Consider the following 25,207-nt stretch of genomic DNA (forward strand, 5'->3'; position numbering starts at 1 on the left):
AAGCAGGGGTTACTTGCATTGGGGTCTTGCTGTGGTTTCCTACCAAATCAACCTCGATCCGACTATTTTGGATGAGTTGATGCATAAATCACCCACATAATTTGGAGATGTTTGCAGTCAACACAAGGGATGAAAGGGATGGAAGTTATCCACTCAAAGCCCCTGTCGAATTATACAGCAGCAATGGGGACCATCTTGTTTGAGGTATTTGCAATACATAATGAGCCACAATTTCAATTTGCTGCGAGTAGTTAAACTAGTCATGTGGATCAACTGCCCATTATAAAAACTGCCCAATGGCCGTTGAAGTAAATGGAATTGAAAATCATTTGGTTCCTGTAATCGTTCTTTGATTTGAAATTCCAGTTTTATGCATGGATGCAAATTGAAAATCTGTCCTCTTCACTCTTAAATCCTCAGGGAAGTAAATGTGCAGTGGCTGGTTTCATTTAATCCTGATCAGTCTGATGGGATAAGTTTTGCCTTTGACTTTAATTGTGATTCCACTCTTGCCTGTTTCAACCCAGTTTACACTCTTTAGGTTCAATTTCATGTTCATCATTTGCCTTGACATCTTGTTTTGCTCAATGAGGAAAATATATTTTAAAATAACCAGATTCTTCTTTAAGTATTGTCCACGTTGTTTTGACTCAAGAATTTTTTTCACCACTTATTCTCCATTTACCCCATCATCTTCCCCTAATTGCATGTCCTTCTGTGTCTGGTGATTGGTCTTTGTTGTAATGGTAACTCTCAGTAAATGTGATCACTGCATACCAAAGTTCAAAGTTCAGATTTATTGTCGGAGTGCATACATGACATTACATAAACCCTGAAGTTCTTTTTTCTGCGGGCCAGGCAGAATTTAATCTTATCAGTGGCGTGAAATGCTATGCAAGCAAAGAATCGTGTACAAAAGAGCGACACAGTTTGTGCAGCGGTTACAGCGCCAGTGATCGGACTAGGGTTCGAATCTCCAGCTGTCTGTCAGGTTTTGGTACATTCTCCTCGTCTGTGTGGGTTTTCTCTGGGGGTTCCGGTTTATTCCCACTGTTCAAAACATACTGGGGGAGTGGGGGGGGGGGGGTGGAGTTGTAGGTTAATGGAGTATATATTGGGCAGCATGGACTCATGGTCTGAAATGGTCTGTTACTGTCCTGAATGTTTACATTCACAATTGTGAACAAGGAAAGAAGTGCAAATAAACTGCAATAAATAAAATAAATACTCAACAATAAATAAAGTAAGTGACATTAAATGAGTCTCTGAGTTTGTGGAGGAGTCTGATGTTGGAAGGGTAGCAACTGTTCATCAACCTGATGGTAGGAGTCTTGTGCCACCTACACCTCTTTGCTGATGGCAGCAGCAAGAACTGACCATGTCCTGGATGGTGTAGATCCTTGATGATTGCTGTTGCCATTCCAATTACCACATAAATCTTTGAATCCCTTTGCATTGATTTCTCATATCTTCTCCAGTTGATTTCTAATCACTTGATATTATGGAGTGCCCTCATTTGTTGGGTTTCATAAATAATGAACATAGTGATATCCTGCATGTGCTTTGGAAAGATCATTTTCCCATGGTGAAGGTTGCAAACACATGAAGCCTTCAGTTCAAGAATAGAGGATGCTCTTTTATGGCAATTGGAGGGAACAGTTTTTCTTGTACAGAGAGTGATTGATTTTGGGACCACTGCAAAAGTGATGTGGAATCAGGTACAATCACCACTTTTAAAGTTTGTTCAGTTTCAAATTCAAGATTTTTAATTTAATTTAGAGATAACAGGCCCTTCCGCTGAAGAGCCTGTGCTGTCCAAATGCACCCACATGGCCAACCCAAATGACCCTGTTTGATGTTGAAATGTCTTTATTGTCATCTGACTGTACATATACAACCAGAGGTAGCAGTAGGCCCTTTCAAACTGCCACGTAAAATGGGGTTAACTGGGCAATTTGCCCAATTATATATGGCAGTTAGAAAGGGTCCAATTGGATCAACCCCTTTGGAACCCAACCGGTTTCCTGACCTATCTCAGTGGTAGGCAGAGAACCCAGTTAAATTTAACTAGGTCTCATCCACGGTCGATTTGAAAATGAAAATAGCCATCCTGCTTATTCCGATGACATCAGCACTTGCGTGCAAGCGTCACTGGGCAGCCAGCATCTGAACTTCGGCAGTATTTCCGGTGAGTGCGTGACACGTCATTTCGGGGGCGGTATCCCCCTTAAATCACCGGATTGACTATTTAATGGGTCAATTCCCCCTGCAATTTGAAAGGTGCATCCAGCACCTTTGCCCTGTAATTGCACCCAGGTCCCAGGAGGGCTACCCGGGTGCTACAATTTAAAATGGGTTAGTATTTGTTTGAACCACAGTGCACACACATCTTTCCATGGGCACCATCCGAGACTCTCATATTTATAAAAAGCAATATTGATTTATTTATTTGTCTATATGACTACTTGTCCTGCATACATATTGTTGCCTGTATGTATGTTAGGTCTGGTTGTGTGTCTGTATGTTTTGCACGGAAGGTCCAAGAACACTCTTGTGCAATCAGATGATAATAGACTTGATTCACACCTAATGCATTTCTCACACAGCATATAATAATCACATATATATATATGACATATAAAGTAAATATGTATACATACTTTGGAATAATTTTCTCCATTTCATTTATGGGACCCAAGGTTACAGGATACCATTCATCAATCACACAACCTGTGCAAAGAAGCAATTTCCCACTCTGGCAGTCCTGATTATGATGCTTCTGTTACTCATGGGTCAAGAGACATGTAGACAGGCAGAGCAAGATATACGCCTCATGTGGGGAAATAGGATTGGCGTAAATGGGTTAAAAAGTCAGCATGAACCAGATGGGCCAAGCTGCGGGCTACTGGAGACTGGCTCATAGGAACCAGGTATCGGAGCTGGTGCTGAGGGCAAGAAGGTCTCCCGAAGGGCCTCGGGCACTGAGGGCACCCTGTTCGTGTGGGAGGTTTGGATCTGGACCTAGTATTGCTGATGAATCGAACAGGAGACTGTGCATCTGCAGGAGTGCTGGAGTACTTGGTGATTCTGAAGGGATTCTCTTTTGCTTCTCTTTCTTGTGTAAGGAATGCTGGGTGACACTAATATCTACTCCTAGTCTGCCTTACCGCAAAGAGAAGACAATTTGTAATTATGACTCCATATATTATAATCTCTTGTAATCTATTTATAATTCCATCCACTCCCTCTCCACTTCCTGTTCCACCATTTGGTGATCTGAGGATGTTTCCAATAGAATCACTTGCTAATGGCCTTCTTATCCTTTATCTCAATCTGCATCAATTCCATTTCTGTTGCTTTGGATCCGTTGTATTTTGTTTGTGAATGCAATTGTTATTTCTATCACCATAAAAATCTGCATACCCTGATTCATTCTAGCATTCCCCAAATACAACATCGCCTGCAAAATTTAGCAACTATTCCCATGGTGTCTCCAGTTATGTGTGTCTGTGTGTCGCCTTCCCAGATGCAGTAAACTCAGAATTGTTGGTTTATATCACCAGTTCCCAGTTGTTACTTGGGCAACAGTGGAGATTTTCTTTTATCATTGCAATTCCCCCCCCCTCCCCCCATCCTTCTGAATCAATGCCCTAGTGAACTTGCAGATTCTTTTTTTTTGCTGGTGTTCTGTTCCATGAACCTCGTGCTTTCTCTCGCTTACCACTTCATGTGAGTTATGGCAATGAATTTTAATGGTGATTATGATACCATGTTAGCAACAGAGGGTGGAGGGAGGGAGGAGCTAGGGCAGTGGAGGGTTTCATAGCTGATCTTGGCTTCACTGGGCATTCATCCAACCAGCAGTGAGTAAATGACTTGGCCAGTTTTTCCCAGAATTTTAAGGGTCAATACGTGAAGGTGTTGTAGCTTGTTTCGACAACTTTCTGTGAAGTGCTTGTCTTGAACGTTGAGCTTCATTAGAAGCTGCTTGCTTTTCTCCATCTTGATGTTCAGAGAACCATCTCACTCATGACCACTGGATGGCAGTATGCTACCTTAGGGAAGCAGGATTGATCCTGCCTCTTCCATCTGAAGGAAAATGGAATCAAACATTTGTCCTAATTAGAATAACCCAGCTAAACACAGAATCGATTAGTTCTTTTCAAAAATTCCACTGTCATGAATTGTTATTAATTTTTAAAATCACATTTTATGTATTTCTAGTCCCATACTTTTCAGTATATTTGCTGAAATAATGATGTTGTTAATGTGGATGGATAAAACTGCTCTGAAGAGTTATTTTATCACAGGCACAAAGGTGGCTGCAGGGGGTGGAGTTTGGGAGTTCGGCAAAGCCAGTGTTGTGGCAGATTGGGATCATCAGAACTTTTCTGTGCTTTCAAGTGGAGTATATCTGAATATTTACATTTATTTACAAAACTATAGAAGTTGATTCTGGGCATTGAAATCCGTGCTACGCCCAATTACACCCAATTAACCTCATACGGGAAGTTCATAGAAAACTGGAACACCAGGAGGAAACCACGTAGGTCAGCGGTAGAAGGTACAAACTCTTTACAGTCAGCACTGAAATCGAACGTAGTTCGCTGGCATTGTAAAAGTGTCTTTAGGTGTGACCATTCAAGGGCATAAAACAACTTTGAAGATAACATTTGAAAATCCAGTTGCGGTCAGTCCTTGAATTTCTTGATCATTCATGATTTCTCTGATATCTTAACTTTTTTTTAATTGGATGCAAGGAAACCTTTAGATATAGCTCCTTCCCATTGCTTAGAGTTTCCTACTCTCATGGAGTTGGAGAAAGATGCAACAAGTAAACACACTCATTGCCCATCTGAGCCATGCCAATCATCAACCATGCATTTACACTTCTCTTCCATTCATCCCATTTTCCAAAATGTTTCTCATATTAAAAACTCCACCTCAATTCAGCCACTTGTCTATGCATTGGAAATAATTTGCAGTGGATGATTTACTTATCAGGTCAGGCATTTTTGGATGTGGGAGGACACTGAAGCACATGGAGGAAACCTATGCTTTCATAGGGACAACATGCAAATTCCACACTAACATCATCTGAGGCGTGGAGTGAGCCCAAATGTCTGAGGTCAGGCAAGGGCTCGACTGTGCTGCCTCATTTACATGGGTTCAATCAATCGTTTCCTCAGACATGGTTAGCAAGATTAGCACTGAGGTGAGCATAACACTTTTTTTGACAAGAGAGGAGATGTGTGTTCACGATAGTTCACTCGTTAAATGAACTTCAATGAGCTTGGTGCTCTCCATTCTCTCCATTACAGAGTTGTTGATGTGTATCGGACAGTAGTTATTCCTGGTCCTCCTGAAGTAAATGATTTTGTCCACATTGAGATACAGATTGTTACTCGAGCACCATTTCACGAGATTTTCCACCTCTTCTCTGTCCTGCGACTCATCGTTGTTGCTGATGAGGCCAACGACTGTTGCGCCATCTGCAAACTCGATGACTCCGTTGGAGTTGGATCTGGCGAAGAACTTGTGGGTCAGTAGCGTAAACAGGAGCGGGCTGAGCACGCAGCCCTGAGGCCCAATACTCATCATAATGATGTTCGACATTCTGCTACTGACCCGAACAGACTGTTATCTTTCCGTTAGGAAGTCCAGAATCCAGTTACAGGGAGGGGTGTTGGGACCCAGTGAGGACAGCCTCTGGGGAATGATCATATTAAGCACAGAGCTAAATGACCTTTAAAATGTTGTTAAAAATGCTGAATATAATGTTTTGGAGGCAGCTATTAAATTGGCTGTTTTCATTCATAGCAATTCATGAATTTGTCATGAAAATTTCCTTGAGTGGTTAAATTGAAAACCCATTGAATGGCATCATCCTTTATTGTTGCAATAGTGGTTTATCCTTTAATCATAACAATTAATTTGGATTCCATCTCAATTAATTGATTTTGACTTCTTTCAAATCAATCATTTTTTTCTTTTGAAATTAGAATATTTTCCAATTTCATTGATTTCATGTCAGCACTGACTGTTTCTGCCACCTCCCCCCAGCCACCCCAAAGATTTTCCTGATAGTTACATGTGAAATGGCACACATCTGTAACCTTCCCACAGCAATGCCACTCTATCAGGTAAACAATGGACACAGTGGCAGCACCTACCAACTGTGCTGGATCTTCAGTCAGGCAATAGTGGCATTGAAGCAAAGTGCAGGGAGGAATTTTCCACAATGCTGTCAAATGGTGTTTATTCACCATAACCTTCTCACAACCATCAAGTACAGTACCTTAGGATCAGATGCTTCAAACCTCACCATGTTATTGGATCCAAGACTTGACTTCATGAGATGAATGAGAACTAGTGCCATCATCAACTTAAAACATTCCTCCTGAGGAATGACAAGTGGTTTTGGAGCACTGTCCAGTGACTGGAGTCGGGCTTGGCAGAGGTACAGTTTCTCAGATAATGGGGAAGAACTTCAGTTGCACTGAAATTTTGTCCACCTGCGCCTATTTCTGTGCGAGTCTTGTCTCAGTCTTCAGCCGAGACCCTGGCTTCCTGCAAGTCGTCATGGCCCAGAGCAGCACAGCGGCCGTCTCCTCTCACAGATTGGCCTCGACGGTCACTGAGACTGGAATCAGGCTCTTTGCATAAGGCGCTTGTGTCACTGACAGCTTATGAATGTCTTTGACATTCATCCTTGGCAACACGTTGCACTATTTGGCCGCACGGTCAGCGTAACACTATTTCAGCACCAATGTCCGAATTAGAATCTGGCGCTGTCTGTAAGGAGTTTGGACTTTCCTCCAGTGACTGCGTGGGTTTCCTCTGGGCGCTCTGGTTTCTTCCCATGTTCTAAAAAGATACATGGTTTGTAGGTTAATTGGTGTATTTGGGCAGTGCAGACTTTGGGTAGAAGGACCTTTTACCATGATGTATCTCTAAAATTAATACAATTTTTATAGCTATTTTAAAAAAAAGATTAAAAACTGAAAATAAACAAAAACAAGCTGCAGTATCAATATAACACAGCAACAGACCTTTCATCTGCCAGGTCTGCACGAATCATTGAGCACTTCTCCAAACCGATCTCTCTTTGTTCTCCCCACATCTCTGTGGTCCACCACTCATCTGCATACAAAGGTTCAGTCACAGTGGCCAGTTTACTTGACCTGCAGTCTAATTCTCTGCAGCCACCCTACCACACCGTCATGAAGCTGGCCAGGACGCTCTTGATAGAGCTCCTGGTGGAGAGTTGACATGATGGTGGTTGGAGCATTCGCATCAAGCTTATTGGGATACATCTGATCAGCCAGGCTTCCAATTCAGAGGGTTGGGTGGACTGTGGAGAAAAAAAAAGACTGCTGTGATGAACTGCGTGAGAGAAACTTGCCTCAATAAGTAAAAAGAAAATGGCAATGGTTCGCCAATTATTAGCTCAAACAAATGAAAGCCTCGGCACCTTGCCTGGCATTATCTTTCCATCACAGAATCCCCCTTCCATCCTCAAATCGTGATGCTTTATAAATGTGTGGAAACTCGCTGGATGAATCATGGAAATGCTGTGAATTCTGGACCAGACTGAGTGCCCAACATTCCACAGGGTGTTCGTAATTTCCTGACTCTCCATGGTCTTTTCGAGTCCCGCAGGTGAGTGAGATAGTGCACAGCTTTCAGGGCAGAGTGTCTGCACTCTCAACAATGCTGAATTGGCTCAGCATCAATCAGAAGGAAGTTCTGAAAATCAAAAATAAAAAGCCAGATGCTGAACATCTGAAATAAAAACAAGAAAGTACGGAGGTAGCTGTGGTGAATGAGTCTAATTTTCCTGTTACGTTACAATGCTGGAGACCTGTCATGGTTAAAATTGTTATTTTGTTTTACCTCGTACTCTATGTTTTTTTTAATCAAAAATAGTGTCGGTGAGGGGTGACCTGTCTGTGAGGCCCTGATGACATTCAAATGTAATCTGGTTACTGTATCCATGAACAAGTGACAATAAACTGAAGTCAAACTTGACACTAAGGTCAGGCAAGCATTGTGGGAGGAGCTGTACTCTGTGCGCTCAGGACTGTTCCTTTCCAAAATTGAGCCAAATCGTGTAAGGGATGAGCAATGTCCGACTTCCTACGTGCCATTCCCAGTGGAATGCTTCTGCATGGTGCCAGTTGGAGAAAATAGGTCATGTGGATGAGCCGTTCACAATCCAACTTGGTTGTCATGAGGCTGCTGACACGACAGCTGTGAGATTTCAAGAAGGCCTCCCGAATGAGGGGCCTGTCTAAAGGATGAGAGGCTGGAGGGGTTCCAGCGTGTCAGGCTACATCTATGGAGAGGAATGGTCAGTGAACCTTTTTGGTTGGGACCCTTTATTGAGACAATTGAGCCTCGATATAGGATCCCAATCTGAAACGTTGACTGACCATTTCAATCCTGCTGGAGTCCCTGCGTCTTCCCATTGTTTAAGATTCCAGCATTTGCCGTTCTGTGTTTCCTCTCGGGTCTTGACCACTGCTGTCAAACTCACTCAGGTAGGACCTCTTTAATTGCTTGCCTTCACGCATTTCCCCACAATAGTTTTTACACTTGCCCTTCCAGAGCCTGGGATTTGTCCCATCATTCACCAAACTGGCCCCTCTCAATCAATCTCCTGGCTTGACAGCACCCACTTTCCCATTCTCGTGGCATCAGATCATATCCTCTCTCCTTAATAAAAAAAATGCCAGTGCTACCAAAGCTGCTGTAATGACAATGCCACGGAGAGTGGAGACGCAGCACTCTCTCGCAGGGTCCAACCACCCAGTCTGACTGTCGGTCTTTAAATGGCCTGTCAAAGGAAACAATGCAGGTTTATTTTATAATCCTGTGACTGTGGGGTCTGGGCCCAGAATGGCATTGCTTAGGATTGGCAGCGGGGTTGCAGACCCCGGGGAAGCAGAGGACTGGTGCAGGGTACCAGAAAACGGACTAGTTTTCTGGTATGCTGCACCAACCCTCTGCTTCTCTGGCCGTGGGCTGCTGGTGACTCGAGGTGAGGAACCCACGTGGCCTTCAAACTGCTGACCCCTGTGGTCAAGGGACTCAAACCAGGCAATGAACTGGCTCGAGACTGCTTGAAGGGGTGCCAGGTATCTGAACCGAGATGCGAGAGAGTGTCAAAAGCACTGAGGGGTTGTGTTGGAGGTTTACATCTGGACCTTGGGTTGCTAATGGTTTGGACTGAAGTCTATGTGGCTGGTGGAGCACTGGAGTCGAATCCACAGACACTCAGTAGCCCTTTTTCCATTGGCATCCCAGTAAGTTGGCTATGCAGTGTCCCAGGATAGGAAGGCATTTGTGCTGTTTCCACTGGGCCACTTTTTACCGGGACACTGAGTGCTTTTTCACTGAAAAAAAACCTCATCTGCAGGGATTGGAGAGTCTACCTTCAAATGGAATGGATGGAAGTTGTCCTGTTTCCCCTGGTTTAATCAGCATGCTGGCATCAGCTGATGACGAGGATATAAGTAGGAGTAGAGGCCGTGAATCCCTGACATAGTTTGACATCATTTGACGCCGACATACTGATTATTTTCCTTTTCCACTGAACCCTAAACTGGTTGATTCCCTATTAACTCCTGGGACAAGGTGCCAGTGGAAAAGGGTCTAAGTGCCTCTGAGGAGACTCTACAGCTTCTCTTTCTCTGACTGTAAGGGGTGTCAGGCAATTTCTGCTGATAACAAATCTTTGTCTGCCTCACACTAGACAAAAGGAAATTTTGTGTAATATCGCAGTTTCTGTTTTATTACTTGACAATAAAACAACCTTGAATCTTGAAAGCTAATCGCCTGATAAGTGTCTCTCCTCCACTTCCCCAACAGCAAGAACACCATTGCACGAATCCAGCATTAATCCCCTTTGTTTCATTCTCGAACAAACCCTGCCACTGTCCTCCAGATTTCCTGAATATAATTGTCAATTTGTTGACAAGAAAATTGCAACAAAATTTTTGGTCATCTGCATTCACAAAAAAATAGTCGTAACAATATGTTCAGTTAAAACTGAGTCTTTATATTGAAGACACAGAGTGGAGTTTTGGTGTGCATATAATTTATTTGGTGTTGCATTAAATTTGAATAACAAATTCCATCAATTATAATGTATCTTCAGTGTTCTGAAAGGCCACACGTCTGATTATCATATAAAATGTGACACCAAGCCACATTACAAAATATCAATACAGGTGACAAGAGATAAAAGAGTAGAACACTGTAAAGTGGAGAAATTTAAGCAGAATTCCTGAGGATAGGATCTCTGCCTGTACAGTAACCATTCCACCAGTACTTTGTTGAGTTATATAATGAAAGTTAGCAGGTAGTTGAAAGTAATTATCAGAATGAAATATAACACAATTTTAAAGACTTAAATGAGCCATAAAGAAATAAATCTTAACATGATCACTGTTGCAAGTTAGTTCTACTGTCTTCATACCATAATCTACATTAAACAAAAATTTGGAAACTTACCACTGGAATTCAGATAACTAACAAAGACTATTTCAATCTACAGAGAGGGAGAGAAGGGGGAAGAGAGAAAAGGGTAGGGGAGAGAGAGAGGGGTGGGAAAGGGGGTGGGTGTGGGAGAGAGAGGGCAGCGAGAAATATAGTAGGATAGAGGGTAGGTGAGAGAGAGAGAGGATGGGAAGAGAGAGGGGGAGAGATAACGAGAGGGGGAAATGAGAGAGGAGAGAGAAAGGGAAGGAGAGGGGAGAGAAAGAAGGGGAGCGAGGGGGAGAGAGAGAGAGGGGTGAAAGAGAGAAGGTGTGGTAAACTACTATTAAACTATGATTGGCTACTGCCAGCTGGACATAATTTCCGAGACTGATCGTACCCATCACCCCTTAGATGCTCCGCAGTCTTCCTGCCATGATCTGTGAATGAGGTTGGTTGCTGCTCCAGTCTGTAGTCAATAAAAGCCTATCAGCCTATCAGTTTCACAACCTCAGTCTTTTATGGTAACTGATGGTGTATCGGGAGGGGGGGGGGGAGTGAGGGAGTAGAGAAAGAGAGACAGAAGGAGAAAGAGAGGAACAGTTTGTAAGAGAGTGGGGAAGAGAGGGAGCAGAAGAGAGGGGGAAAAGAGTGAGAGGGAGAGAGAGGGCAGAAGAGAGAAAGAAAAAGAGGGTGAAGGGGAAGAGAGAGATAGGGAAAGGGGGAAGAAACATGATGAGGAAGCGGGAGTCTGAAGGGGAAAAAGAGAGGGAGGATAGAAGTGAGAGAGAGTGGGAAGGGAGAGGGATGTAGAGAGGGGGGAGAAAGAGGTGGGGAATAGAGAGAGAGGTCAATAGAAAGAGGGGGAGAGAGAGTGGGAATTAGAGGGGGAAAAGAGAGAGAATGGGGAATAGAGGGAAGGAAGAGCAAGAGAAGGGGAGAGGGGGAAAAGAGATGGGGAAGTAGTGGAAAAGAGATGGGGAGAGGCAGGGGAGGGGAGATTAGAGAGGGAGAGAGAGAATGTGGCTCTTTTCATTATGTTCTCTCACTGGATGATAAACTGTCATTCAGGCATCAGCATTTTATTTTAACTGAAGAAACTGTCCAGACTTCAACCTTCAGATACAACCATATAACAATCATTTGGAGACACAAGTGACTGGAGATCCTGGAATCTGTCGCAAAAATCAAATTGCTGGAGTAATTCAGTTGATTGAGCATCAGCAGTATCTGTGAGGGGAATGGAATTATCATTGTTTTTGGTCTTAACCCTGTATCAGGACACACACACACACAAAAAGCATTTGAATTGATATGAGATAATTCCTAGCTGCACTATGTGCTTTGTTGCAAGCTGGTACTTCTTTGCTTCAGTCACCAGTCAGAATGAATATGGTTGCCAGGCCATGTGGCAGCAAATGGCCATTTTTATCATCTGTTAGTGAACTGGGTCATTGGACAGGCAATGACACTGCTCAACATCATCTCTGCTTTGTCACAGCTACAGCCTGGGATATGGCAAGGAATCTTGCAGTGGAACCTGGCCAGTTACTCTGCATCCTGTCGAACATTAAAGCAGCAGGATCCAAGCCAATGAAATCCTGAGCACCATTAAAAATTCAGAAATATTAAACAATCATCTGGTTGACAAATTTATATCATGCAAACACTTTAGAGCGTTCACATTTTATTCATTCAATCTTGGTTTCAAAATAATTGAGGTTGTCTGTCTATGCAATTAATAAAAGGACAAGTATTATTTTATATTGTTGTTTGGCCTCAATAACACTTCTTTAAAATATGCACCTTTTGAAAGGAACTTGAAACAAACTTATTTCAGTTGCCTTTTATGCATGGTGTTTGTTTAGCAAAACAGAATCAGCCTTTTGAGCCTTTTACTTAAATGAAGATCGTGTTTAGCTCTTGACAGAATTCAGGGATTTTGTATCCCTGATTTGACACCAGTTAATCATAATAAAAGATTGATAAAGAGCCGGGATCCTGGCAGAGATGCCAAAGAGGCTGGGAAACAGTACGGCGCTGGAGATGAAAGGATAAACCTGCAGACTCCATGGTAGGCTGGCACGTGACTAATTTCAGCCTTGCTGGATCTGAAGGCAAACTTGCCTACCCTTGAGGAAGTAATACGCTCAGAAAAGCCACACATGCTGGGGAGCTGATTATTGCACTCACCCGCAGAAATCTGCTCTAAGCACACAAGCTGAAGGGCCACATTGAGTGAAGCAGCCATTTTATACCAAGCACTCTGCCTTGCTATTATCGGGCTGCATCCTGTGCATTTTAAAAGTGTCATTAGCTTCACGCTCTTAAGAGCTTTAACATAAAGTACTGGCACCAAACTGTTTTAAATACTTTTGAATAGCCACAATTAACTACAGAATATTAGACTTGAATCTTGATTGAACATTTCATGTGCATAAAGAGTTTTTAATTGGCTTAAATTGCCCAATGGTTAATCAGACTAAACAAACTCACTTGGAACAGGAGATGCAATCAATTCACTTTATTTGCAAAAGAATAGAAAGCAATCCTTTTGAAACAGGCTCTGCTGACCACTGTCAGAGACGATGATATATGGATGTTTATCTAACATATTCCAGCTGTGGAACAAAATATAATTGCTCTGTAGTGTAGAGGTGCAATCCAGAAACTTGAATTATTGAGATTCTGGAACTGGGAATTTATCAGATACTTGGGGTTTATGAATTTTTTTTGTGTGGTATTACTGTAAAGAACATGAGATAACTACCAGCTCTCCTCCTCACTGACAAGAGATCTGGCTCAATTTAGGCCGACTGCTTTGAAAGTTTGGTTCGAGCCCTTCAGGTAGAAAATCCGATGATGTGGCTGCCATATATCTCCTTGATTAGCTCGCATGTGGGTAGTGAAAGCCCTGTAGCCTGCCTGTCAGAGCCTGCAGCGATAGTCTGTCAGGCCCTGTGGCAATTGTCTGCGCCTGAAGCGACTGGCTGTCAGTGCCTGTGGTTAGTAACTTCCATTAAGGCCTGAACTGAGATGAATGATAAGAGATGGCACCAGACAGCCAGACGAGCTCAGAAGTTGGACTAAAAGAAATGGAAACCAAGACTGCCTGGTTTTAAAAAAAATGAGGTTATTTTTCACTTAATGTTCCTGAATGTGAAAATGGAAAGCTTATTTCTCCATAAGCTCAATTTAAAGTCTTGTACAAGGATGCAGAGCTCAGAAAGGTTCTAAGATTTTATTTACTGCCCAGATTTATTATTATTTTGACTTGTAACCTTAACTAAAGGTTCAGGTATCTTCAGAACTTTAAAGTCCAAAAAATTGCAGTTTTGGCAATGTCACATCATGACATTTGGAACTGGGAAACCTCCATTTAATCAGAAGCAAATCTCATGGAAAAGGAGCACAAACTCATTTCATCGGAAGATTTGCTGAAGAAACTTAACAGGCCAGGAAGCATCCATGGGCAGTGTTTCATGTCGGGACACTTTATTGAGATCTCAACCTGAAATGTTGTCAGCCCATTTCTGCCCACGGATGCTGCCTGACCTGCTGAGTTCATCCAGCGGCTCACTGGTGGCTCAAGATTCTACATCTGCTGTCTTTATGGTTAGTTTGTTTCATTTGTTGCCTGGAAATCTCAGGAAACTGCAGTTCAGGAACTAAGAAGTCAAGGAAGACAATTACATTTTCCTTATGTTCTGACAATGCAGCATCATTCCATTCCTGATTCTTGGAGACATAGGGCACATTTAAAAACTGGTGGGGTTGCCAATTTTACCTGCTGAGGCATGATACTGGTTGATCCATTGCTGGAGATGCCTGAAAATATGTGAATGGATTCGCTGCTCTGGATAAGAGTTAGATATCTACAATATATTGCTACTGTCCAGTACTAGAGGAAAGAAATACCAGGGAAAATAATTACCTTGTGTACCCGTGCATTGGTCAATACTATGTAAAAGTCAACCCCCATTATTTTTGTCCCAAAATCTCTGCCATGCATCACATGAAAAAATTGATCACCCCCCCCCCCCCCTATTTTTTGCCATGGCCACCTGCCCATCCAAGCTCCCAAAGCACCGACGGCCTTCTTTCACCCAGGCCCCAGCCGCCCGCTCATCTGAGCTCCTGACGCCCCAACCGCGGACCCTCACCTAGACCCCAGCCACCCACCCATCGGAGCTCCCGGCACCATGAATGCAGACATAACACCCAGTCCTGGCTGGCCATCCATCCATTCAAGCTCCCAACGCCACAAACTCAGACTTACCACCAGGTCCCAGCTGGCTGTTCACTCGTCCGAATGATACAGGTACATGGTCAACAATTTTATCCTAATATTTGGTCCACAAAATTAGACTATTGTATATATATATAGTTGACACAAATTAATGTGAGTTTTGCAGACATCTTGAGTGCATTAATTGAAGAGAAACTGATGTGTACAAATCTCACATGCACTTCACAGGGCACTGTATCGTGTCATTTACTGTTTTGCAGATGTGATTGCCTGCCCTGTCATTCATTTTATTGGCTAAAGCACTTTTTACAAGTCAAAGGCCTTTCATGACTGGATTGTCCTCCAATGTGTGTGTGGGTCCATCTGTTGCACACAAATCTGACTTGTTTTCTGTTCACTAACAGAAATCGAGTGTACATTATTATGAGGAATTAAAGAGGTATCTCCCACCTCGATGTACACTGCCGTTGGAACATGAATCTGCATCATGAAGAGTTTGATGCAGATTTTATGCTTCTATCTTGCTATAATTATTGACCATAAGGTTAAGACATTGGAGAGCACTTTGTAAAATCATAGGCTTTAAAAATAAAAAAAGTAAATCAACTGTTGCTGAAGTTGTGACATTGTTAGTACCATGCTATTATATAGTACCAGCATCTCACATTCAAATCTGGTGCTGTCTGTAAGGAAAAAAAGTAAAAACACAATCCTGAAGAATCTCAGCAGGTAGTTTATACAGCAAAGATAAAGATACATAACCAATGTTTTGGGCTTCAGCCCTTCATCAAGGTATGCCTGTAAGGATTTTGTATGTTCTCCCTGTGCCTGCGTGCTCTAATTTCCAAAATGTACTAGGGTTATAGGTCAATTGGTGTAATTGGCAGTATGAGTGTGTGGATCCCTCAATTTAATAAAAAAAAACATTTAAATTTAAATGACGATCAGTCCATTGAGGTAAAAGTGACATCTTTGCCAAGTGCCTGGGAAGTGGCTGTGAAGTTTACCACTGTACATCCAGGGCACACTCATATTTCTTAACCAGAGTAATGCATGATTCAGGATTCACACTTTTACTTGCCCATATTAGACCTTATTTGAATTGTCTCTCCAGGGCCTCCAATACTTTATCTAAATGTTGTTCCAGTAACACAGGAACTTTAAGGGAAATTAGCAACTGTATAAGGGTTGTTAACATCAAATTACACACTTTTTGATCTGATGTATACATGCACTGTTTTCTCATGTGCATTGACTGTTGCCTTGCCCGTGCCACCTTTGCTTTTCAAATTTTACCTTTGAGGTCCAAGCGAGAAGTTTCAGAAATTAGTGTGCGCTCGAAGGGGTAGGATAAGTGCATCCAAGAATGGAGGATGAGAGATCTGGTTTGTGTTAGAATTAAAGCAAGTGTATATTTATGGCATGTAAATTACATGTGAAAGAGATTGGGTGATAAGGCTTATGCATAGTAAATACATATTACGTTATGTATTTACTATAATCATGGCAACTGCAGACTTTCTTGATTCACCGTGCATAAGACGAAGACTCTGGTATATGTACAAGAGAAGGAGAGAGAGTGAGAGAGTGAAGTTAATATATTCCAGGAATTTTCTGAATTTGAGCAATTTATGTAACATCGTTATTCCATGAACACTGTGTTGCAACTTCATTGAGACCCTTGCCAAGAATATTGGACAGCTGATTATAATAACAACGCCCACACCATTAAAGTCAGCAGCAGGATTGAATTTACTGTGTTAACACCATTGTGAGCATTTACTTTCACTGATTCTGCCCTGACAATGTCTCAGATCACTGGTGGAAAGTGAAAAGCAACAAAACCAGCCATGTATAACATTTATTTGAAATGTAATTGAGTTTGATAAGCCAAAGTATTTTGAATGTGGCCACTGTGACATAATGTGCCCATTTATACCTTTTACAATCCAAGTAACATGCCAGAAATAGCACAAGGATAAAGACTAATTGAATTACTAATGGCTTATTTCACATTGTACATAGAAAGTCAATGGGAAGTAGGCTGATGGTCATCATTGATGAAATAATCACCTTAATTCAAGGTACATAACAGCACCTAATAGCCTGAATACTCCTGGGATTGTCTGAACTTAGATGTTAAGCAGGCACAGGACTGGTTAGTACTTGGAGGGGAGACTGCCCAGGAACACTAGGTGCTGTAGGTTTCTATGAGGGGTGCTGGACAAAGTGGTGACCCTCTGTCTGCCCTACGGTAGACAAAAATTAAAGAATTACATCCATGTAACATTCTAAATGTAGTATTATATGACAATAGTGGAACCTTGACCTTTAACCTTTAATTGAAAGGTTAAATTTGACGTGAATCAGCTCTCCATAATTTGACTTGATCACAATCTCTGAAAATTGATTATAAATATCATTGTATTCACCAATAACACGATGAATATTTGTATTTGTCAATGGTCTCCCAAATCCAAATTCTCTGCAATGCATTTTTTTTTCATTAAATTGCATTTATCGCCCATAGAGAAAATAGTTTGATTTTAGGAATTTCTTCTCCAGTATTGCCGTTCCAATGAATTCCAGGTAACTGTCCAATTCTAACTAATCATACCATGCTTTGACACTTTTTCATAGGAGTTAATTTAGCTTCTTTCATGAGAACATAAGGGCATATGAAATAGGAGCATGAGTCAGATCCGGCCCATCGAATTTGCTACCGATCATGGCTGATCTAATGATAGGCTCATCTCTAGCTACCCTCCTTTTCCCCATATCCCTTAATTCCTCTATTATGAAAAAATCTATCCAATCTTGTCTTAAATATGTTTACAGAGGTTAAAAAAAAAGATCTGCAGACTTCATGGTTGAAGTAAAAACACAATGCTGGAGAAACTTAGCAGGTCAAACAATGTACTTTACGTTGCAAAGGTAATGATACATAACCAGAGTTTCATCGAGGTACATACATCGATGATGGTTTCAAGCTCAAAATGTTAATTTGACCTGCCAAGTTTTTCCAGCATTGTGTTTTTACTATATGTATGCTAAACTATCAATGTAGTATTGCATGACAATAACAGAACCTTTACGTTTATTTGTTTTCTGAGGTAGCCCCACTGTTTCCATGGGCAGATAATTCCATAGATTCACGCCTCTCTTTAAAAGCAGTTCCTCCTCTTCTGCTACCCTGAATCTTGAGGCTATGCCATGTCTCACTATTGGTGGAAAAACCTGACCTGCCTCTATCTTATCGACTCGTTTCATGATTTTGTATGTTTCTTTCAGATCCCCTCTCATTCTTCTGAATTCCCTACAGACCCAGACAACTCAATCTCTCATCTCTGTTGAATCATGGAATTCAGAACAAAATCTTCAGTTTAACAACGCTTTAATGCAAGGATTGAAACTATTTCTTTTTATCCAGTTACCCAGGATCAGGACATTTTAACTCTAAGCTTGTTGTAACTTTCCGATAAGATCACACCAAATTTTTGGAACTGTGATGAACTGTTTGTGGATTCAAACCCACGAACATCTGTTTTTGATCTATTTCATTTGTTTGGAGTGTTATCACCATTTGATTTGTCTTCAGGGTGATAAGTCCTGAGTTGATTCTATTTATTAGTTTTGAGTTGCAGGCATTGGAGAGGGTTCAGAGAAGATTTACTAGAATGATAACAGGATTGTCAAAACAATCCTGCCACTGACTTCAATGGTGTGGGCGCTGTTATTATAATCAGCTGTCCAATATTCTTGGCAAGGGTCTCAATGAAGTTGCAACACAGTGTTCATGGAATGACAGGGTTAGCATATAAGGAATGATTGTTGGTTCTTGGACTGTACTCGTTGGAGTACAGAAGGATGAGGATGGACCTCGTAGAGGCATTTTGAATGCTCAAAGACCTAGACAGATAGATGTGGCAAGGATGTTTCCTATAGTAAGGGATTTTAGGACAAGAGGGCTTAAGTTTGGGATAAAAGGTCATCAATTTAAAACAGAGATGAGGAAACGTTTCTTTAGTTGGAGGGTCGTGAATCTGTGAAACTTGTTGCCATGGGCAACCGTGGAAGCAAGGTCGCTGAGTGTATTTAAGGCAGAGATTGACAGTTATTTGATTAGTGAAGGCACCAAGAGTTATGAGGAGAAAACTGGGGAATGGGGCTGAGTGGGAGGATGGATCAGATCGACTCGAATGGCAGAGCAGAATCGATGGGCCTGCTCATATATCTTGTGATCTAGTGAAGTTGGGAGATCCTCAGCAATCTGGCTATTGTTTTTTCATAAGTGTGTCAGCCTCACACTGAGGAGGTGATGGGTTTCAGTCCCAGCCAATGCAGAACTTCTTGCCTTGCTTTCTGAGCCATAGGTTAACATGTTGAAGTTGTGGATCCAATCATGACGTAGCATGAGATGGTGTGGAAAATGCCATGGCAATGCTAAAGAATAATATCACAGCATCTGACTGACAAATGTCTACATCTAACCAGACACATTCTCTGATGAGAGGGAGTGTGCCAGGATGATTGTGAGCATTTTCCTACAGGAGGCATGAATCAAGAGACCTTCCATGGTTACAGCCAGGCACTCCTGGCACAAAACCTCCAGAGTGGTCTCCATGGAGATGTTCAGACCCTGCACTCTGGGGAAGCTGGGGATTTTTTTTCATTGAATGTTTTAATTCAGATATACAGCACAGTAACAGGCCCTTCTGGCTCATGAGCCTGTACCACCCAATTACATCCAATGGACCTACAATCCCTGGTACGTGGTGAATAGTGGAAGGGAACTAGAGCTTGCAGAGGAAACCCACACAGACATACAAACAGCATGGGTTTTCAACCCTCTGTAATAGCATGCTAACTGTCCTCACTTTGCCTGTTCCTGTGAGTAGCAGGAAAAAAAAGATGAACTCATCCGTTTATAATGAGTCAAAAGGAGGCCATATCTGTAAGGAGTTTTTAATGTTTTCCCCATGCCTACATGGGTTTCTTCATGGTGTTCAGGTTCCCTCCTTCCCTTTAAAAAATACTGGGGGTTGTAGGTCAATTGGATGTAATTGGGCAGCATGGGCGTATGGGCCGAAAAAGCCTGTTGCCATGCTGTCTGTCTAAATTTTTAAAAAATACCAACCAAGAGTTGCTCCTCTCTCCACCCGATGTTTCATCCTACCCTGATCACAAGCCCAAACCCTTGTGAACCCCTATCTAGACTGACACCCATTGTCCAACCAATCACACCTCCACATCAGTAGATCCACCCTGTCAAGTCAATCCACAATTATTTCAGTTCAGTAATCATGTGCATAACCTTGATTGTCTATCTTTCTGCAATGCACTACCAGCATCCTAGCCGTCCTCGCCCATGAATAGTCCGCATCTAAACCTGGGTCAATGATTCGTCCACTTTCTTCCTCAACCTTCCGTGTACAAATACAGGAAAAGCAGAAGCAATCATCAAGGAGCCACACCACCCAGCACACACATTTTTCTCCCTGCTACCATCAGGAAAGAGGTATAGGTGTCATAAGACTCACACCACCAGGTTCAGGAACAGATGCTCCCCCTCCACCATCAGATTCCTCAACAACAAATTCAATCAGAGAGTCATTTTAGGACACTCTCTTTCGCACTCCGTTGATTTTTTTTCTCTCTGTATTGCATAGTCAGTTTGTTTTCTTTATTTGGTTACATGTGTTCGTTGAGTACAGTTTTTTTTAACTTCGGTTTTCCTGCTGCCTCAACCACAGGAAAAAGAATTTCAGGATTGTATGTGATGTCATACATGTATTCTGATAATAAATCTGAAATCTGACATCTGAAAGGCCATTCAGCACACAGATTGTGTGAGAAAAATTCACAAGAATGTTGGAGTCCATAGGTATTTTTCAGGTCAGATACCAGCCACTGGCATGATCTGTATTCTGCGTGTGCTTCCCCATTCTGCCCTCTCCCCCACCCTTCAATAATACATGCATTGATCACAAAGGTAAATGGATTTACTTGCTCTTGCACACTAACTTATTGATACCCACTAAATGGATTGCTGAAGGCCACCACAGAATAAAACTCCCTAAGTGTGAGCGCCCCCCCCCCCCCTTCAGCCACTGCTCCTCTCCTGATCATGAACTTCACTCATCCATTCCGAAACTCCTCCACCCGAGTCCTTTCTTCATTGCCATCATGATCCTGCCTGTTTCTAATGACTTGCCCATGACCTGCCTCAAGGCTGTCACCAGCCTGAAATATGAATCAGCCTCACCAGCAAATTGCCTGGAGACATACAAGCCAAATTCAACGAAGGCCTTCTGCCCTATTCTTCTGCACAACCAGTACATGGCGTCAGGCTGTTGCTCTGCAATTTTGCCCTCTGGATGGTTTCTTGAAAGCTGGCTGACTGAGTCTTATTCTGCTTTAAGCCCAAGGCAATATTTGACCTGTAAATATTTGAAAATAACTCAGTGAAATAGTGAGAGAGAAAAATCACCTTGCCTTGCATAGATTTTATTTAAGTTATTATATAATATATATTTCACTGTGTCTGAACTATTAACATTATACTTCAGAACACAGCAGTAACTCCCCTAAGTGTCTAGATACATCAGAAATTTGCTTGCATTTGAATTGCAGTGATAAATTTCAGTCTGTTTAAAAATCTATAGTAAGCGGTGACACAGGGAAATTCATGATACAATTGCTCCCATTCAGATGTTTGTTTTTTTTCTCTCTCCTTATTGTTATTTGTTGGAGTTCAGCCTTTCAGAGAGTGGGCCAACGTTCATATGGCTATATCATTGCTGATATGTTGTATTGCCCATCAAAAAAGATTAGCAAGCCGATGTTAAGGTAGCTACCACATTTTGGGATGGAATTGGAAGGTAGGTTAAATAATTTGGTTCATGTTCAATAAAGTGGGCATTGTTATTGAAAGATCTTGGTGCTGGAACATCAGACACCTAATATCCTCCACCTCTGTGTTCACAAAAAAGATTAGACAAAACATTCTTAATAAAACTCTTCCACCATTTTCAGACAAGATCTTAAATTCCACAGGCTTCACAAGCATGCCGTGTCTCCAGGCAAAATGTTAGTGTTCTCGTTGAGTGAAAGAGGAGATACAGGCAGATACAGGGTGGTGAAGAAAATGTTTAGCACAATGAGCTTCATTGGTCAGGGTATTGAGTACGAGAGTTGGGTTACAATGGCTCAACTGCACAAAGACCACATTAGAGTATTGCGTGCAGGTCGGGTTAGCTGCCAGTAGGAAGGATGTTATTAAGCTGAAAAAAAATGCACTCAAAATTCTCAATGGCGTCAGCAGGGCTGGGGGACTTAAGTTGGAAGGAGAGAATGGATAGGCTGGGACTCTTTTCCTTGGAATGTTGGAAACTGCAGGAGACTTAGAGAGCAATTAAAAATCATGAGGGGAATCGATAAGGTGAATGGTCCCAGTCTAGCTTGAGGCTCCCCGACTCAAGATAGGGGAGTCTAAAACTCGATGGCACAAGTTTAAAGTGAGAGGGGAAAGTGTTAAAGGGGTTTCGAGGAGCAACATTTTTGCGGTGAGCATATTACATGAGCTGCCAGAGGAAGTTCTGAGGTGGTAACCATTACAACATTTGAAAGTGCATTGATAGGAAAGGTTATGAGGGGTCTGGGCTAACTGGACCTGTTTAGGTCAGCTCTCGGGCCTCTTTCCTTGATATTTAACTCCATGAATCATTGATCATTCTTGAGGGCTGTGATATGCCTGGTCAAAAAGTAAGGAATTCTTCCTTGAGCAAGCTTACTTTGCACAGAGTTTAAGCAGTATATGAGATCAAATATAGAGGGGCCAGAATGGACCTGAAAAGAACATTCAAGTTATTTTTGACCTTGCTGATGCTCATTGATCGAATTTCATTATTGTCAAGAGAATCATTGCATTAGAACTATATGAAGAGTCAATCAAGTGGGGGAAAAACTAATGAAATTAAATGAAGAGAAAAGGAAAAGAAGCAATAATATTTATACACTCAAAAATGGGTTCAAGGTTCAGAATTCATGACTCAAGATTACTTCATTATCATGTTATAAAACAGGTGTAATATTGCACAAAATTCACTGTTGTCTGCCGTAAGCCAAACAGAATCACCGTCAGCAAAAAATTTACAGGCACTTCTTGCAGTCAGAGAAAGAGAAGCAAAAGAAAATCCCACCAGAGTCACTTGGTGTCCGTGGATTCACCTCCAACCTTCGCAGCTAAACAGACTGCAGCCCAAGCCATCAGCAATCTGAGCACCAGATCTGAACCCGACATGATATGGAAGCTTTCAGTGTGCTCGGCACTTTCTCACATCCTGGTTCCCTTCAGCAGTCTGCAGCCTGGTGTGAATCCTTTAACGTCAGTCGCCAGCAGCCCGCAGCCTGCATGAGTTCCTCACCTCAAGTCACCCACAGCCTGTGTGTTCTTCAGTCACAAACCCCCTGATCTGCTGTTGTGGTTCTCATTCCATGAGTTATCTCCTCTGCCCCTCCTTCCCTCATTTCGTTAAGGACAATGGACACTATAATGTCAAAATAATATGGTGGAGTTGTGCACAGTATGGAGTGCTATGAAAAAAATACAACAATATACCAGGATTCTGCCTAGACTTCAAAGGTTGTATCCAGGGACCTAAACCAAATTGTCACTGATTTGCTGAATGTAATTTGTATAGCCTACCCCTTTAACATAATTAGCCACCCATACACCCATATCACATTTCTGCCTTGGTTATATTTTTTCTCTGAGGGTTTATACACACACACACACACACGCACACACACACACACACACACACACACACACACACACACACACACACACACAGCTGTGCATTTCTTAATGTCAAATGAGCTATGAAGGAAATTGGACAAATGGGTTGTATTTCCTGGAGAGTCACATGGGGGAACTGAAAAAAGTTTATAAAGTTAAGAAAAGCACAATGTGAATCTTTTTCTTCAAGGGTAAACGTGTCACATTTGAAAGGACATGTTTAAGAAGCAGAGAGTCTGCAGAAGCTGTGTGGAGCAGTATTTTTTTCTTGCAAAGAATGTGGTGGATGCCTGGAACAGGCTGTCAGAGGTAATGGTGAAAGCTGCTATGAAAGTAGGGTTTAAATCAATGCATCAAAATGCAAGGAATAGAGGAATATGTATCATATGCAAACATCAGCATTCTAGATTAATTTTGGAATCATATGGGGTACAGACATCTTGAGTTCAGCAATAGCCTGTTCCTGTGCTGTACTGATTTATGATACTTTTGTAATTCCTCTGACATGCAAAGAATTCTAACCAGTTGAATGAAAACTGTAATATTACAAGGAACCTTATGTTCAAGTTTATTATATCATTCAATTGTATAACTGGACAAAGCAACATTCTTCATTCATCAGTGTAAAAAATGCAAACATAGATATAGTCACGGCACACATATTTACAACTGATTCATATGCAGTACGAATATACAAATAAATAAATAGTTTTAAATAAATTGTAATGTCTTGGAGGGATTGAATGAGTAGTTCATCAGTCGTTCAGCAGCCTCACTGCCCGTGGGAAGAAGCTGTTTCTCAGCCTGATAGCTCTGGCTCTATCGGAGCTTTCCTGACAGGTGTAGCTGGAAGATGATGTGTGTGGAGTGGTAAGGTGCATAATGGTTTTATGAGCCCTCTTCCGACAATAATGCCAGTAGATCACATCAATGAGGTTAATTTAATTAATGAATTCATTAACTGAAATTGCTGTCACAAAACCTGGTCTGTCATTATCTTGAGATGCAGGAAAAAGAAAACAGTTGCATGACACCTTGGAGCTTGAACTAATTACTCACGGCTTCCACCTTTCCACCAATTGAAATGACGAAACGCCATTTCAGAAACCACTTATGGTTTAGAGATGTGGAATACCCAGAATTATTTCAAATACAAACATCAGTCATTGCTTTCTTGTCAGGCAATACGATAAGAGGGTTAAATGTGTAACATGTCAGATATATAGAAATGAGTTTTTCAGTTAAAGTATCATCTGGCATTGACTCATTTTTCTTCCACCTGCTCCTTTTGAAAAGCTCCCCAACACATTCCACTTCCATACGTTTTCCACGACGGGTTGAATTTTATTTCATTTCTAATTATGCATGCGGCTCCCTTTTGAAATAATGAATTTTTTTCCAAAAATGTAGCACAGTAACAGGTCTCTTCAGTCCTTGATCCCGTGCCACCCAATTACACCCAAATGACCTACAACCTAGAATGTTTTTGAAAGGTGGGAGGAAACTGGAGCACCTGCAGGAAACCCACACAGACATGGGGAGAATGTACAAACTCCTCACAGACAGCACTGTATTCGAACCCCGGTCGCTGGCGCTTTAACAGCATTGTGCTAACTGCTACGCTAACCATGTGTTATGAGATTAAATGATTTAACAAACAATATGCAAATCGAACA

General features: G+C 41.8%; 2 long non-coding RNA genes across 4 annotated transcripts in view; one reads left to right on the forward strand and one right to left on the reverse strand.

Moving 5' to 3' along the window:
- The window catches only part of LOC138743217 (uncharacterized), a 1,573,181-nt gene that overhangs the window by 406,679 nt on the left and 1,141,295 nt on the right, over nucleotides 1-25,207 (forward strand). The window lies entirely within an intron of this gene.
- LOC138743219 (uncharacterized) lies at nucleotides 405-23,191 on the reverse strand. Its single transcript, XR_011344733.1, has 3 exons — nucleotides 22,933-23,191; nucleotides 7,053-7,354; nucleotides 405-4,089 (listed from the first exon to the last, which is right to left on the reverse strand). It is a non-coding gene; the product is annotated as an uncharacterized lncRNA (long non-coding RNA).

Source organism: Narcine bancroftii, chromosome 9 (assembly GCF_036971445.1).
Source record: "Narcine bancroftii isolate sNarBan1 chromosome 9, sNarBan1.hap1, whole genome shotgun sequence".
Lineage (NCBI taxonomy): Eukaryota > Metazoa > Chordata > Chondrichthyes > Torpediniformes > Narcinidae > Narcine > Narcine bancroftii.